Source organism: Arvicanthis niloticus, chromosome 5, assembly GCF_011762505.2.
Source record: "Arvicanthis niloticus isolate mArvNil1 chromosome 5, mArvNil1.pat.X, whole genome shotgun sequence".
In the NCBI taxonomy this organism is placed as follows: domain Eukaryota; kingdom Metazoa; phylum Chordata; class Mammalia; order Rodentia; family Muridae; genus Arvicanthis; species Arvicanthis niloticus.
Window position 1 is genome coordinate 14,402,621 of NC_047662.1, and position 15,345 is coordinate 14,417,965.

Genomic DNA, 15,345 nt, shown 5'->3' on the forward strand with positions numbered 1-15,345 from the left:
GCTAACCAATTAGGTTGCCTGTCCAGTGAGTTCCCAGGATCTCCCTGCCTCCACCTCATCAGAGAAGAAAATAAAGATATACAGTTGTATATCCAGGTTTTTTCTAATGTGCTGGGGACCCAAATGCCAGCCCTCACATTTGCAAGGTTAACACCCTACCCACAGCCATCTCTCCAGCCTGCCTTCATCAGTAACAGAATAAAACTCTCCTGAAAGGAACACTATAGCCAGGCATCTTTGTGCCTATCTCTAGCCCTGGTGTTGGAGGGGGAAGGATCAGGAGGGTGATACCACACTGACTAGTCAAGGCATTTTTACCGTAATCCTGGAAGCCAGGCTGTGGTGACAGCTGCCTCTTGGGCACAGGCTGCTCACTGCCTCACTGAGGAGGGAGTGCCCACAGCTCTGCTGACCAGCTCTCCTCTCTGACACAGACCCACAGTCTCTCCTGCCTGGATTTCAGGCCTGGTTTGGGCTTAATCTTGACCCTGACTTTGGGGAAGTCACTTCAGTCACGTCATGGCTCAGTGTCCCCTCTGTAAAATGGACATGGTAGCATCTGCCTCTGAGGCTGTGGTAGAGATGGGCTCACCAGTCAGGTCAAAGCGTGTGTAGCCAGCAGTATGTGAGCAATTTTCACCAGCACATACTAGAATGTTCCTCCTAACACTGAATATAAAGCATGGACTCTGGAAGTAGTGGTGTAGCCTTCCCTGCCCCTCCACGCCCCCCACTCCCCTCCACTCCCCTCCCTGCCCCTCCACGCCCCCCACTCTCCTCCCTGCCCCTCCACGCCCCCACTCCCCTCCCTGCCCCTCTACACCCCCACTCCCCTCCACTCCCCTCCCTGCCCCTCCATGCCCCCCACTCCCCTCCACTCCCCTCCCTGCCCCTCCATGCCCCCCACTCCCCTCCACTCCCCTCCCTGCCTCTCCACGCCCCCCACTCCCCTCCACTCCCCTCCCTGCCCCTCCACACCCCCACTCCCCTCCCTGCCCCTCCACACCCCCCACTCCCCTCCACTTCCCTCCATACCCCTCTCCCCGCTCCTCTTTCTTGCCCCCTGCTTTGTGTCTTCCCCTGACTCCTCTTCCTTCTCTCTCCATTCCATCTCTTCTTTTTTCTCTTCTTTCTACACCCTATTCTTCATCTCCTCCTCTTCCTTGTTCTCCAACTTCATGTCCTTCATCTCTTCTTCCTTCTCTTTTCTTCCATCTCTTCCTCCCATTCCTTCTCTTCCTCTCTCTTCCTTCTCTTCTTAATTCTTCTCATCTTATTCTGGTGCTTCCTCCTTCCTGTTCATCATCACCAGAGCTGCTCCCTGGCTGCTCTCACTATGATGTCATCCTCCAGTCTGCTGTCACTGTGACATCATCCCTCAGGCTACTCTCACTATGACATCATCCTCCAGGCTGCTCTCACTATGACATCATCCTCCAGGCTACTTTCACTATAACATCATCCCTCAGGCTGCTTTCACTATGACATCATCCTCCAGTCTGCTGTCACTATGACATCATCCCTCAGGCTACTCTCACTGTGACGTCATCCTCCAGGCTGCTCTCACTATGACATCATCCTCCAGTCTGCTGTCACTGTGACATCATCCCTCAGGGTACTCTCACTATGACGTCATCCTCCAGGCTGCTCTCACTATGACATCCTCCTCCAGTCTGCTGTCACTATGACATCATCCCTCAGGCTACTCTCACTATGATGTCATCCTCCAAGCTGCTGTTTCAGATGCCTAGTGTTCTGTGGTCAGGCAGCTGGTGCTAGCCAGGCACTTCTGTGTGACAAACTTCATGAGGGATCTGCAGAGAAGATGTGCCTCAGGCTTTGCTGGTGTGGAGCTGATGTGAGGGTGCCATGACAGGCGTTCATACAGTGTGAAGGAAGAGCCTGGAGGGCAGGCCTGGGGTGGGCAACATAGAGAAGGACTGCACAGGGGCCTTTGGGATGGACAAGCCTGGAATGAAGCCCAAGGTTTGAGTCTGAGGTAGAGGACATGAAGCAGTCTGGTGTGATCGAGGAAGACTCCACAAGTCGCTGCCCGGGGGCTTAATGGCCACCCACTCCAGGCATTTGGTGAGGCTCACGTTCAATGAAAGACTATCTCAAAAAACAAAGTAGAGCAATAGAGGAGGACGTTGACCTCGGTCCTCCACGCTCTCACACACATACTCATACATGCACATACATGCACATACACGCACACACATACGCACGCAACATGTGTACACACAAAGCTCAAACAAACTACCTGAACCAGTTGGATGGCACATGAGGTTCTCTAGGCTCACATAAACATGCACACATGTACAACATGTACACACATACAACATGTACACACATACAACATGTACATACATACAACATGTACATACATACATATGCCCACACATACACATGCCCACACATACAGCATGTACACACATACATATGCCCACACATATACACACACACATACAACATGTACACACATGTATACACCCGCACATCTGCACACACACATACATACACAGGCACACACACATTCACACATACACAGGCACACATACACACTCACACATATACAGGCACACACATGCACACACATGCACACACAGACAGCCACACGCATCATACATGCACAAAACCCAACATACAGCACCTTAGCACCTCTGTGTCTCAGACAGCGCCTAGCATGCATTTGCTTCACCCTGTCTGTGCTGGTCAGTGTGGCTGTCCCCACAGTTGGACTTTTATAGCAAGTGCTTACAAACACCCAGCTGAACCGGACTCAAGGCTCCTGGGAGCTCCTGCCGAGTCACCAGGGAAGCCATATCTGAGCTTCTGTTTGCCAGCAGAGGAGTTGAGCTGAGCACAGTGGGGTGTCATGGGTGAGAGGGGGTGGATAGGGAGTGAGGTGTGACCACTGTCTCAATCAGCAGCGGAGTGAGAGGCCAGGCCTGGGCATCAACTCTGCTTGAGGGACCTGGGACAATGTCTTTATCTCTGCATGTCAGGATCCAGGACCATACCCCAGCTAGGGGTGTGGGAAGGGTTTAAACTGGTTTTAAGCTGGTTTTAAAAATGGGCCCAGTGAGTTTGCCAAACTCGGAAATGTCAGCCTTACAGTTCTGCCTTGGCATTTAGTAGGCATCTAAAGAAAGAGGTGGGGCTCGGCATCCAGACAGGCTCCCTTCTTGCTTCCTCTACTTACTGGTACAGCGGTGACTGCCCTACACCTGTTCCTTCTGGGAAGGTGTTTTTCCAGCTATGATGGCAGTGGAGGGGATGCTGCATGTATGGCTCTGGCTAGATTCCACTTGGCTGCATCCCCCAGATACACACAGGGCTGGCAGTTCCAGCAGCTGGATCACCCATCACCATCACCCACACAATCTGCTGAAAGGCCAGGGTGGGACAAGCTCTGAGAACAGCTTCATCCCCTACTGGGGTGTTCTAGACCCTTCCCTACCTCACCCTTACAGTGTGAGCCCCATAGGTCTGTGTGAGTGTCCCCCGGTATCCTGAGAGTGTCCTCCAAGAACCAAGCATGAGTATTTGCTGAGCCACTTGTGGGGATCAAGTGTGTAGTTTGTTCTTGGGAGACACAGGAGGAGAGAGCCTGGTTTGGAGCTGGCAACCAGTGTGTCATCTCCCTGTGCAGATCATGTCTGAGTCACTGACATGTCCTTGCTGCTTCTGTAACCAGCTGGAGATGACCCTGTATGCCTCGAGCATGCTAAACAAATGGTTCCGGACTCATGCTGTGGCCAGACTCAGGCACAGTCCTATCGGGGCTGTTTCCTGCCCTCCTGCAGGAAGATCCTGGAGTTCACCAGGCAGGATCTTTCATCTTTCTCTTGAAGAGCTCGTTCTCTGGGACCCATGGCTCTCCCAACCTGTACCAGATGAACGTGGCTGCTGAGATTCAGATGCATCTGTGCTATGTGCTAGACTGGATGCAGGCCCAGCACTTCCACATACAACCAAATAACCACCCAGGTGAGTACTCCTACCAGTTCCTGGATGGTGCCCCCATGGAGTTTGACTGCCTGTAGGCCATGGCCCCTCGATATGTTCTTCAGTCTGCGGGCACTCGGGATGCCAGTCTCAGCATCTTCCAGGCCACAGTAGATTCTGTCAGGGCCTTTGAGATCCCCAGGCTTCAGGTGCTCTTGTCTTATGTGGTAGTCTATTGAGGGAACAGTCTGTATCCTGGCTTTGCTGAGAGCCTGCACAACAAGCTATGCTTGAGAGACTTCTCCCGTGACAAGATCAGAGTGTGGAGTGGTGGCAGCTGGAACTTCAGGCGAATACACTTCTCTCTCCCCAGTAGATGATCTGAGGTGTGTGTGTGTGTGTGTGTGTGTGTGTGTGTGTGTGTGTGTGTGTGTGTAGGTACACAGAAGGGAGGAGGCTGCGACCTGTCAGCTACCCCTAGGGACTCACTCTTGTCACACGTGCACTTTAGAGAGCATGGGGTGACATTTGTGGCTTTTGAACTCTGAGGCCTTGAGGGATTTGTTAGGGTCTATGGTTTTATTGTGTGTCAAGAACAGGATTTGACTCAAGCAAGGAGGCAGCTGTCACTATTAGAAGCCTCCAGGGATTGGTTTTTCTGAGGCAGGTGACACTGGACAGGTGCCCATTGCTGCCTTCATGACTGGCACTCCCTTGGCCTTTGCCAACATCTTCTTCATCTCCCTTCATTTCACAGTTGAGTGGGCAGTGACTGGGGTAGGAAGGGTGGGGAGACCTCTAAGGTTCCTGCTTTTTTTAAAAATGGAAGTTGAGAGGGCTGGGTGTTGGAAAACCCTGCTAGTAAGGTGGTAATCCACCATGTCTGGATAAACTCTCTGGGCTTGGCACAAAATGGAGGACTCCCTTCTCAGTGGGGCTTCTCCTTCTCTGCCTTGTCTTCTCTGGAGAGTGTCTGTAAGCACAGGTGTCTGTCCTTCTCCAGAGGATGACCCTGCACAGAGCTTCCCGCAATCGCTGCATGGTTCAGCACATAAATTCTGCCTGGCCCTTCCTGCCGTATGATCATTAGGTACCGTGTTAGGACCAATCAGCCCTTCCCACCCGTAACCCCCAAAACCCTCTGAGAAAAGTCACATAGCCCGTGGCCAGATAACAGGTTCGACTTCCTCTCTCCCCAGATAGAAACCCGCCCACAGGTTGTTGGGATTCTTTGTGTAAATGGACTATTTCCACCCTAGTCAATAATATTTATCCACCCTGAAAATCCCGACCCACTCCTCAAGATCTATACAGCCCTTGTTCACCCTGAATAAAATGGAGCCATCTCACTGAAGCTGATCCTGGAAGTGAATTCATTAGGACTCTCTGCTGTCTGGTCACCCCTGCCCACCTCCACCTCCCACAGCCCGGCACCAGACAGTCTCCCAGAAAGAGGAGACCCACAGGAGGGGACAGTTGACATTTCTAGTTCCTTAGCCCTTCCTTTCTGGCCAGGGCAGCCCTCCCTGGTGCGAGGCTCCCAACCATGTTGGGGCTTGTTTCATACTTTATATATTGAAATAAACCAGGAGCCTTGCTGGCTCCTCTGGTGGATGCCGGGTTGGGAGGCAGCATCTAAGCTTGGCTGTGGAACTTACATTGTTTCTGAGGAGCCCGGGGCTACGAAGGCAAGCTACGAATGGGCACCGTGTGTTAGGTAGCATGACAGGCCCTGGAGCTTTATGTAAAAGATGGCTTCCCGGTGGGTAAATTCTAGGGGCTTCAAGGGTGTTCGAATCTGAAAGTATCCGAGTTCCTCAGATGAGATGGCATGGTGTATCTCGCCTCATGCATGCAGGCTCCATCCTCCTGCGCAGACAAAAATAATCTGCAGTGACTGATAATGCAGTGTGAGTCTCTGTACTGTTTAGGGAGCAAGAAAGAAGTCTGCCTGTGTTGCCTGTGCAAAACAATTCGAAGAATTTTCTGAGCCCCTGGATGAGGGGAACCTAGGATCTAGGAACCGCAGGTGTCTCACTCCATGGAGGATGTAACAGAACCGCATAACATGTTGGTGTGATCTGGGCTAGAAGTGCGGTGGCTACCTCTGGTGGGATGGGCTGGACAGACTCCTATACACTGTGAGGGACAGAGTTGTTTCTTCCTCATACATTGTTCCTTGGCAGTATACAGGGGTTGCATGACTTCTGACAGGTTCAGTGTGCCCTGAGTGTTAACGCATCCCTAACGAGCCCATGGGCATCAGAAGACCCACAGGATATTGGGAATTTTTAGGGATGGCAGAGTAGCTGAAGGAAGAAGACTTGCAAGCATGGGGACCTGAGTGTGATTCCCTAGAACCACGATGGTAGCACATGCATGTGGCCCCAGGGGTGGGAGGCAGAGACAGGCAGACCCCAGGAGCTTTAGGCTCAGTGTGATAGAGGAAGACACCCAGCATCAGTCTGAGGCCCACATACATGAGCTCATGGTCACACACACCTGCACACACATTTGAACGCCTGCATAGACATGTACATACCGGCACGCTTGTGCACACACCACAGAGGTGGCGAATGGGGAGGTACTGGGTAGAATCTATGTTCTTTCTTCCCTTCACACAAGAAGACTCCATTGCATCCAGCCATGGAGTTTGGGGATGCTTGTTACAACAGCCATTTTGCTCACTGACATATACAGAGACAGAAGCTATAAGTAATTTGTTTTTCCTGCTGAGATGGCAGCCCTATGCTCGAATCCAGCCCGGGTTGCCTAGTCCTTGAATCCGACTCTTTCTGGAAGGGGCTCTCGACTGCGAGCATTAGGAGTTAGTGCTGAATAACTCGTGTAGCGGTTGTGACGCAATCTTGAGGAAGCTTCAGGCACAGGTGGGAGAGCTGGCGGGCAAAAGAGCTTCACTCACCTCATCTTTGAACAAATGAACCACAGTTGTTCAGCTGCAACTTTTGCTCCAAACCTGAGCCACTAGAAATCCCTGGGGGTGGTGGGGGGGAAGGAGAGGGAGCCTAAGACATTGATTCTTGGACAGAACAGGTTAGCACTGGCCTGGCACAAGCTCCAGATTAGCCGGTGGTCAGCTGAGATAATAGAGGAGAGCCGTGGGGTGAGAGAGTAAACTCCCCTCCCAGAGCCTGGGCTTGTGCTATGGTAATGTGAGAGAATAAAACTCCTTTTGAAAACAGTTACTGACACGTACCCACAGGGCTGGGTGTGGCTCAGTTGGTAGAGCGCCTGCCTAGCATGCACAAAGCTCTGGGTTCAATTCCCAGCACTGCATAAACTGGATGTGGTGCTGTATACCTCGTAATCCCAGCATCCAGTAGGTGGAGCTAGGAGGATCAGGAGTTCAAGGTCCTTCTCAGCTACATAGAGAGTTCAAGGCCAGCCTGGGCTATGTGAGACCCTGCCTCAGAAAACCGTGACTGCAGATGTTACAGTGTGATGAGTGCCTTTGTTAATTAGAAGCGATTAATATCAATTGTGGCTGCCACCGTCGCTGCCACCGCCTGGCCAGCATTGCAGGGAGAGCGATATCTGTGGACTACCATATGCTCTGAAATGACTGACATTTATCCTCATTTTTCAAACAAGAAAGCTGTAACATAGGGAGGTTACACCCAAGCCTGAAGCCCATCACAAATACTTCTTTAGGAATGGTCTTGGCGTTCCTAGAAAGCTTGCCCTGCAATGCTGAAACAGACTCGTGTCCAGTAGTAGATGCTGTAGACATTGTCTTGAAATAGTTGGGGACGGTCCACACGTCACAGCTATACTCACTGAAGGATCGTGAAGGGTAGAATTGTGCTCATGCGTGAGCCGCAAAAGACCACCAAGGAGCCAATTCCGATGCAGTTGTACTATGGTTCTTTTTATTCAGGCTCAGGCTTGGGCTCACAGCCGACCCTGACACAGCAGTTGGGAAGATGAAGCCCCAAGTCCAAGTTTCAAGCAAGCATTTATAGTGAGCAAACAAGCAAGGGGGTTTCTAGCCTGGCACACATCTGGTTGGGGGCTATTACGGAATTGTGTTGCCCTTTAAAATAATTGGCTGGTGCTGGGAGCCAAACCATAAACCTAACTTCTGCTTTCCTCCTGATTGGTGGTTGTTAAGAAGTGAACTGCCAGGCGCAGGTTTGCTTGGGAGTGACCTGGAAACTGGTGCTAGACACTGGCTTGTTGGGGGAGTGACCTGGAAACTGGTGCTAGGTGCCAGCTTGTTGGTTAACTTGAGGTCAACCTTAGGTCAGGTTCTCTAAGATGGAATCTGAACCCAAGATTTGGTCTCTCAGCAGGAGTGTGTTACTGGGTTTCATTGCTTAAAAGAAGAGGAGGTCCACAGGTGTTGAGTGAGTTGGTCCTCAGCATCTGTTCATGGGCCCTTCAATTCTTTAGAGGCTCGACAGAGGTAGACATGACATTTTCCTAGGCTTGGGTAAAAGCTGCTTTGGGTAGTAGTTGGGGTGTTATAGTTTCCTTTCTGGTTGTTGTGATAAGGTACTGTAGCCTAAATCAGTTTAAGGAGGGAAGTATTTATTTGGATTTATAGTTTCAGGTCACAGTCCATCACTCAGGGAAGTCAGGGCAGAGCTCAAGGCAAGAATGCTACTTTTCATTTGCTGACAGGCTCTCGCCCAGCTAGCTCAGGACCGCCTGACTAGGGAATGGCACCACCCATAGTGGGCGTACCTCTTACCTCAATCTGCAACTCTCCACAGACACGCCCCCCAGGCCAGTCTGATCTACACAACTCCTCAAACAGTCTTAGACTCAGGTAACCCTAAGCTGTGTCAAGTTGACAATTAAAGCTCCCTAGACACGCCTTGACCCCGTGAGCAGGGATGTCACCCTCTGCTGTACTTGTTGTGCACCTGAGCCTCCAAGGGCAGAAGGCAAGAAACTCAGACATGAGTGGTGGGAGAGGAGGATCTGGATAAGATGGACAGGGGGTGTTTTTCTTATTTGTCTCTGGGCACCTGCCATCAGAACCCGTTTTCTCATTTGATTCAGAGTGTAACATTTAACCTTTCTGTTCAAGCATCCACTCCGGCTGCGCAGAGTGCAATTACCAACTTTCCTATGCCTGCTCCCAGAAAGCTTTTAAACCTCCCTGGCCTGGTTACCATCCCTCTCTCCTCCAACTATCCAATTAAATTAAAAATAGCAACAACGCAGGGCTGCACAGGGCCATCAACCTCCGCCAAGCTGCCATCACACCCAGCCTGGCGGGGCGGTGTGTGGTGCCCAGAACATGTCTACCAGCTCCAGCAATGCCTGGCAGCTGCTTCGAACAGGGGGAGGTTTATGCTCCATCGGGGCTTGGGGCTGCTTGCCAGGGCAGCCAGGTGCAGGGTTGGGAGGCGGGGTCCTGGCAGCTGGAAGGGGGTGCATGGGACTGGAAGGGGGATAAAGGAAGGGGCCCTGGGCAGGCCAGGTGGTGGGGACCCTGGCACTTGTCTTTAATGGGTTTGGACACCCAGGACCTGGAGATAACCCCATAGTAAGCTTTTGGTTCTGCCGATGCTGGGCGCTGAGCTAGCAGCAGCACCAAGTACCTTTTAGGGCTCTAGGGACCTTTCCTGAGATTAGCAGGTGGAGAGGTGAGTAAGCACCCAGGCTCTAAGCCAGCTACTGAGTTGGAATCCCTGCCCCACTGCTTTCTGTCTCTGCCAGCCTCCCTGTGCCTCAGTTTCCTCATCTACAACAGGGGTGTCCTAAGGATGCCTCCTTTAGAGTAGTTTTTGTGATTACTATGGTGTTTAATGAGTCTACACTCTATAAAGCACTTAGCCAGTGCTGGGTACAGTGAGGGTCTTTGTAGGAGCAGAGGCTGGGTTTGAACTCACATTCCCCATGAGTGTTTGGGCTGCAGTACACAAACTATTTATTTAGTGTGTTTTCTAGACCATCTCGCTTTGAAACTCAGGTTGACCTTGGATAGAACTTGTGATGTACTTGTGATGTGAAGGCCAAGCTGGCCTTGATCCCATAATCCTCCTCCCTCAGTCCTCAGTCCTCCTCCAGTCCTGAAATGACTGTCCTGCATCATCACGCCTGGACTCCTTTGCACACATTTTACAAAAAAAATAAAAAAATAAAAAAAAAATAAAAAATAAAAAAAAATGGACCTGGGGCTGGAGAGGCAGCTCAGCAGTTAAGATCACATACCACCCTTGCACAGGACCACAGTTTGGTTCTCAGTGTGTAGCCCATGTCACGGATTTACAATGGGTTCTAGCTCTAGCTCTAGGAGGATCTGATGTTCTCTTCTGTCCTCCAAGAGTACTGCGTACACATGACCTATATTCACATGAAAATAAAAATAGAAAAGCGAAAGATTATATCACTGTATATCAATGGTTATGCAGCCTAGGCTGGCCTTGAACCCATGATCTTCCTGCATGTGGCGATCACAGTTGTGCGCCAACACACCTGGTCTCAATCTCTAGCACTGTTTTCTCAGTTCTGTTCCTGGCTCACAGGCAGGTTAGGTGCTCATGATTATAGAAGCGTGAAAGACCAGTGTGCTGAAGTCCTGCCTTGGCCCTGTGGAGTGATTCCTTTCCTTGTCTGACCAATTGGGAAGAATCGTGTTCTGTATCCAAGCAGGGCTGGATAGTGTCTGGCTGCATCGGGAGGTGGACAGCAGAGGCGTCCTTGTAGAAGGTGATGCCTGAGATGGCTTTGGCCAATGAATGGGACTTTGCCCATGCTGCTCCTCTTGTGTGGGATGCTTGTCCTTGATCCATCCCAGGGCTGCCGTTAGATAGAAAGCTTAAGATTCACAGAAAACGAGGAGAGGTGAAGGTGGAGGTTGCCACCTATGGTTCCCAAGAACTCCGAGCATCACACCAAGGGGTGGGGAACTCTGTCTCCAGGGTTATAAGGAGACCTGTCAGAACCACAACCAGGGAGGAGCCAGGGTCCAGGTCTAGTTGTAGAATGGCTGAGAGTGGGCTAGAGCCAGTCATTGACTACCGTGAGGGGAACAGCTGTTCCCACAACTGCAAGCTAAACACACCGTCCTGTTTGGTTCTTGTCAGTAGGCTAAGATTTTGGTGCTGATGCTGTTTGGGGTCCAGAGCGAATGGTAGGAACCAGTAGATCTTCCAGAGAGTGGCTGTGGTGTGCACGGGGTCCGAGTGATGCCAGGAGAGGGGTGGGAGAGTGGAGGTGGAGAGGTGGAGGGCCAGCCCTGCTCTTGTGACAGCTCTGTTCACAAGAGTTCGTCTTTTCAGCACCCCAGCAATTGGACAGGTCTCAGCCTTTCTGCCTGGCCCCTTTCACCCTCAGCATCCTGGCTGGGAGGGGGACAGGGCTGTGGTGCTGAACTCAGCTGGACCTAGGAACATTCTCATGTTACCTGGTGGTGAACTGCCCTCATCTGGTTCTGTCAGTTTTCGAACATGGATTGCACTGCTTCTCTCCTGAGGATACTCTGGGAATTAAGGCCCCGTTATTTCTCAATATTCAGCCTGCATTCCTGCATTCCCAATGCTCCGGGTTCTTTATCAGGTTCTAGCACACCGTGGGGGAACGGCTGGGGAGTTTCTTACCACAGAGCCAGTGCTCAGTAACAGTTACTTTTTTCTTGGGAGTTGTGAGGCTCCCTGAAATTCTGGGCCTCAAAGCTCAGGGAGGTAGGCTGCATGGCTTCTATGCCCCCCGCCCCCATCTGCACACTTGACTTTCTCAGGAGGCACCGGGGTCCTGAGATATCACCATGGACAAGACAGATAGACTTTAGAGAGGCCCTGAAATCAGAGCAGGAGAGGCAGCTCATTAAGACAAAGTTGCTGCATTTGTCCAACTTATGTCCCATCCTACCCTCCTCCCAGGTCCACCTCCAAAGTGTCACATCCCTCCAGAGAGGGGGCCGTGCTCAGCCCAGGATGATGGTGAGGGGGCCAGGCCTGAGCCCTGTGAACACAAGCCAGGTGTTATGAGGACACAGAGGCCCCTGGGAGTGAGATGACTCTGGGGAGGGGTCAGGCTGGGAGTGAGATGACCTGGGGAAGGGCAGGCTGGCAGGGATATGGCCCTGGGGAGGGGTTAGGCTGGGAGTGAGATGACCCTGGGGAGGGGTCAGGCTGGGAGTGAGATAACCTGGGGAAGGGCAGGCTGGGAGTGAGATGACCTGGGGAGGGGTCAGGCTGACAGGGAGATGGCCCTGGGGAGGGGTCAGGCTGACAGGGAGATGGCCTGGGGAGGGGTCAGGCTGGGAGGGAGATGACCCTGGGGAGGGGACAGGCTGGGAGGGAGATGACCCTGGGGAGGGGACAGGTTAGGAGGGAGGTGACCTGGGGAGGAGGTGGGCTGGGAGTGAGATGGCCTGGGGAGGGGCAGGCTAGAGGCCCTTTTCCTCTGACCCCCTGTGTTGAGGGTCACCCAGAAAGCTGCAAGCCTCTGGATGTACCCTGCAGCCCTGCTCCCCATGGAAACATTCAGCAAGGGGAGGGCTGGCCATAATCCACCTTTAATTTCTCCAGGGCCCGCATTATAAATTCTATAACTCTAGCAGTCAAAACATGACAAATCCTGGGACCGCAGCCCCCACCTGGGAGTAGAAAACCCTTCACTGCTTTCTCAGCCTTTTATCGCTGCTAATAAAGGCCTGGCAGTGGGCATTTAGCTGCTGCTGCTGCTGCTGCTGTGTGTATGTGTGTGTGTTTGTGTGTCTGTGTATGCATGTGTGTATGTGTGTGTATATGTGTGTGCCTGTGTGTGTATGTGTGTATATGTGTGTGTATGTGTGTATATGTGTGTGCTTGTGTGTGTATGTGTGTATATGTGTGTATATGTGTGTGTGTATGTGTGTGCTTGTGTGTGTATGTGTGTAAATGTGTCTATGTGTATATGTGTGTGTGTTTGTGTGTCTGTGTGTGCATGTGTGTATGTGTGTGTATATGTGTGTGCTTGTGTGTGTATGTGTGTATATGTGTGTGTGTGCTTGTGTGTGTATGTGTGTGTGTGTGCTTGTGTGTGTATGTGTGTATACGTGTCTATGTGTGTATGTGTGTGTACATGTGTGTATGTGTGTGTGTTTCTGGGGCATGTGTGCTGCCCCTCCCTCACAGCACTGCTGGTTTTATAATAGCTCTTCTGCATGCAGTGCTATGATTCTGGGGGCAGTTTGCTCAGGGTTAACCGGCCATTGATGATCCTGATAAGGAAGGGATGCTGTGTCCTTTATGGAGAAAGGGCCAGGTTTGTGAAGGAGACCAGGGCAAAATCTCAGGTGATGTTTGTCCCTCTAAGAGACTGTCATTTCACATGTCACTGTCTGTCTCCCAGCCACTGGAGGTCCAGAGAACAGGCTGCAGAGATGGCTCCTTCCCCATGCTGTGCAACCTCTAAGCAGGTTCTTTAACCCTTCTGAACCCTGGTTTCCGTGTCTGCAAAGTGGTCCTGACCAGACACCACCCCCAATGATAAAAACAACAGCAATAATAATACCCATCTCTCCCCCCCCTTTTTTTTAAAAAAAACTCCTGCACACAGGATGTTGAGCACTGAGCCTGCCTTGAGGAACCCTTGGAGCTAGCTGTCTGGCTGCTGGAGTCACAGCTGAGGGTGATTGCATTACCCTCCTCTTCCCAGTGGGGGCGCCAGCCAGCACTAGCCCTGCAGTGGTTACTATGGGCTGGCTGGAGGCTGTGAGGGTGCTAAGTCTGCTGCAGATGTAAGAAGACCCCACTGAGGAAGGCCTGACACCTCCAGGAGCTTCACAGCATACCTCAGATGGGGCTCTGCAGAGTTAGCTCCCCTGAGACTATGGGGCCGGTGTGGGAGCCTCCTCCCTGCTGGCTTTTGGGGGACAGATACATGTGTCAGCCGGACAGCTATTGACCTGCTGACCAAGACCCTGATTGTCAGTGATGTCTTGGAAAATCCAGAATGGCCGAGAACCATCCTTCCTGCTGCTGTGACCCCACCTCCCTCTGCTCTGCAGGCCAGGCTGCCATCTCTCTCTGGGGGCTGTAAGGATCTCCTGCCTGACCATCCTGCTCAGTGTTCTCAATGCGCAGGTCACAGCGGGCCTGGGAAATGCCACATTGTACCTTGGCAGTTCCTGAGCTTGGAGCGGCTCCTGGATCCACAACACCTCACCTCTGCCAAAGCTGCAGCCGAGCTGTGCTGGGGAAGGGGTGCAGGGGACGGTTCTATACTCCAGGGGATCTTGCTCCACCCCATTTCCTCTCCATTCTCTCTGATCTCTGCTGTGTCAGTCTTTAATAAAATGTCTGTGCCGGTGAATGGTAGAGGTCTGAGGAGCTCAGCTTGAGTTCTGGAACCCACAGTGGGAGGAGAGAAGAGACTCTAGAAAGTTCCTCCACACTCCAGATGGGGAGCACATCTGTATTCACACACACACGCACACACACACACACACACACACACACACACACGCACACGTGCGCACACACAGACACACACAGGCATCATGCATACACAGACACACATATGACACATATGACAGACACACATGTACGCCACAGACAGACACACACATGCACATACACACACCACACACAGACACATACCATTCACACCACATACTACACACACAGGCATGATGCACAGACAAGACACACAGACCACACCCCCTCCATATCATACACACCTGTGTACACACAGACACACACATTACATACACAGACACATACACCACATACAGATATGCACACCATACCTCTCCCCCCTACAGACACACATACCACATCCCCCCCACAGCGTGCATACATAAGCATCATACATACACCGACAGACACTACACAACACACAGACACCACATACACAAATACAGACACATCATACGTACACTATTATTTTTTAAAAGTAGTTTTCTTTTCTAGTGCTGGGGATTGAAGGCTCTGCCCCAGAGCTTCGTCCACAGCCCCGCCCCCATATTTTACTTTTTGAGATTGGGTCTCACTAACTTGCCCAGGTTTGTGATCCTCCTGCCTCAGTTTCCAGAGTAGCTGGCATCACAAATGTGTGCTGCCTTGCTTGGCCTTTCTAGAGGGGACCCCTGTTCCCTGCACCCCACTATGAAGCTACAGCCTCACAGCTGCTCTCCCTTCCATCTGCTTCATTTCTTCTTGTCTGAGTTACCTCTCCACTGGTACGCAAGCTTTCTGAAAACAGGGCTTGGCTGGTCCAGGGCCTGTTTGGGGTATGTTTGCTGAGTGGCTGAATGATGGACTCTTTCTTTGCCCAGAGTAGGTCTCTATCTAGAAATTGGGCAGCCAGCCCTCTCTACTCTCTGAGGAGCTCGCAGCTCCTCCACGCAGCAGGGAGTATCGAGGTTAGCTCCTGTAGGACTTCCCGGCTGTTGGTTGGAGCCTAGCGCAGTCTTGTGTTTACACTGAGCTG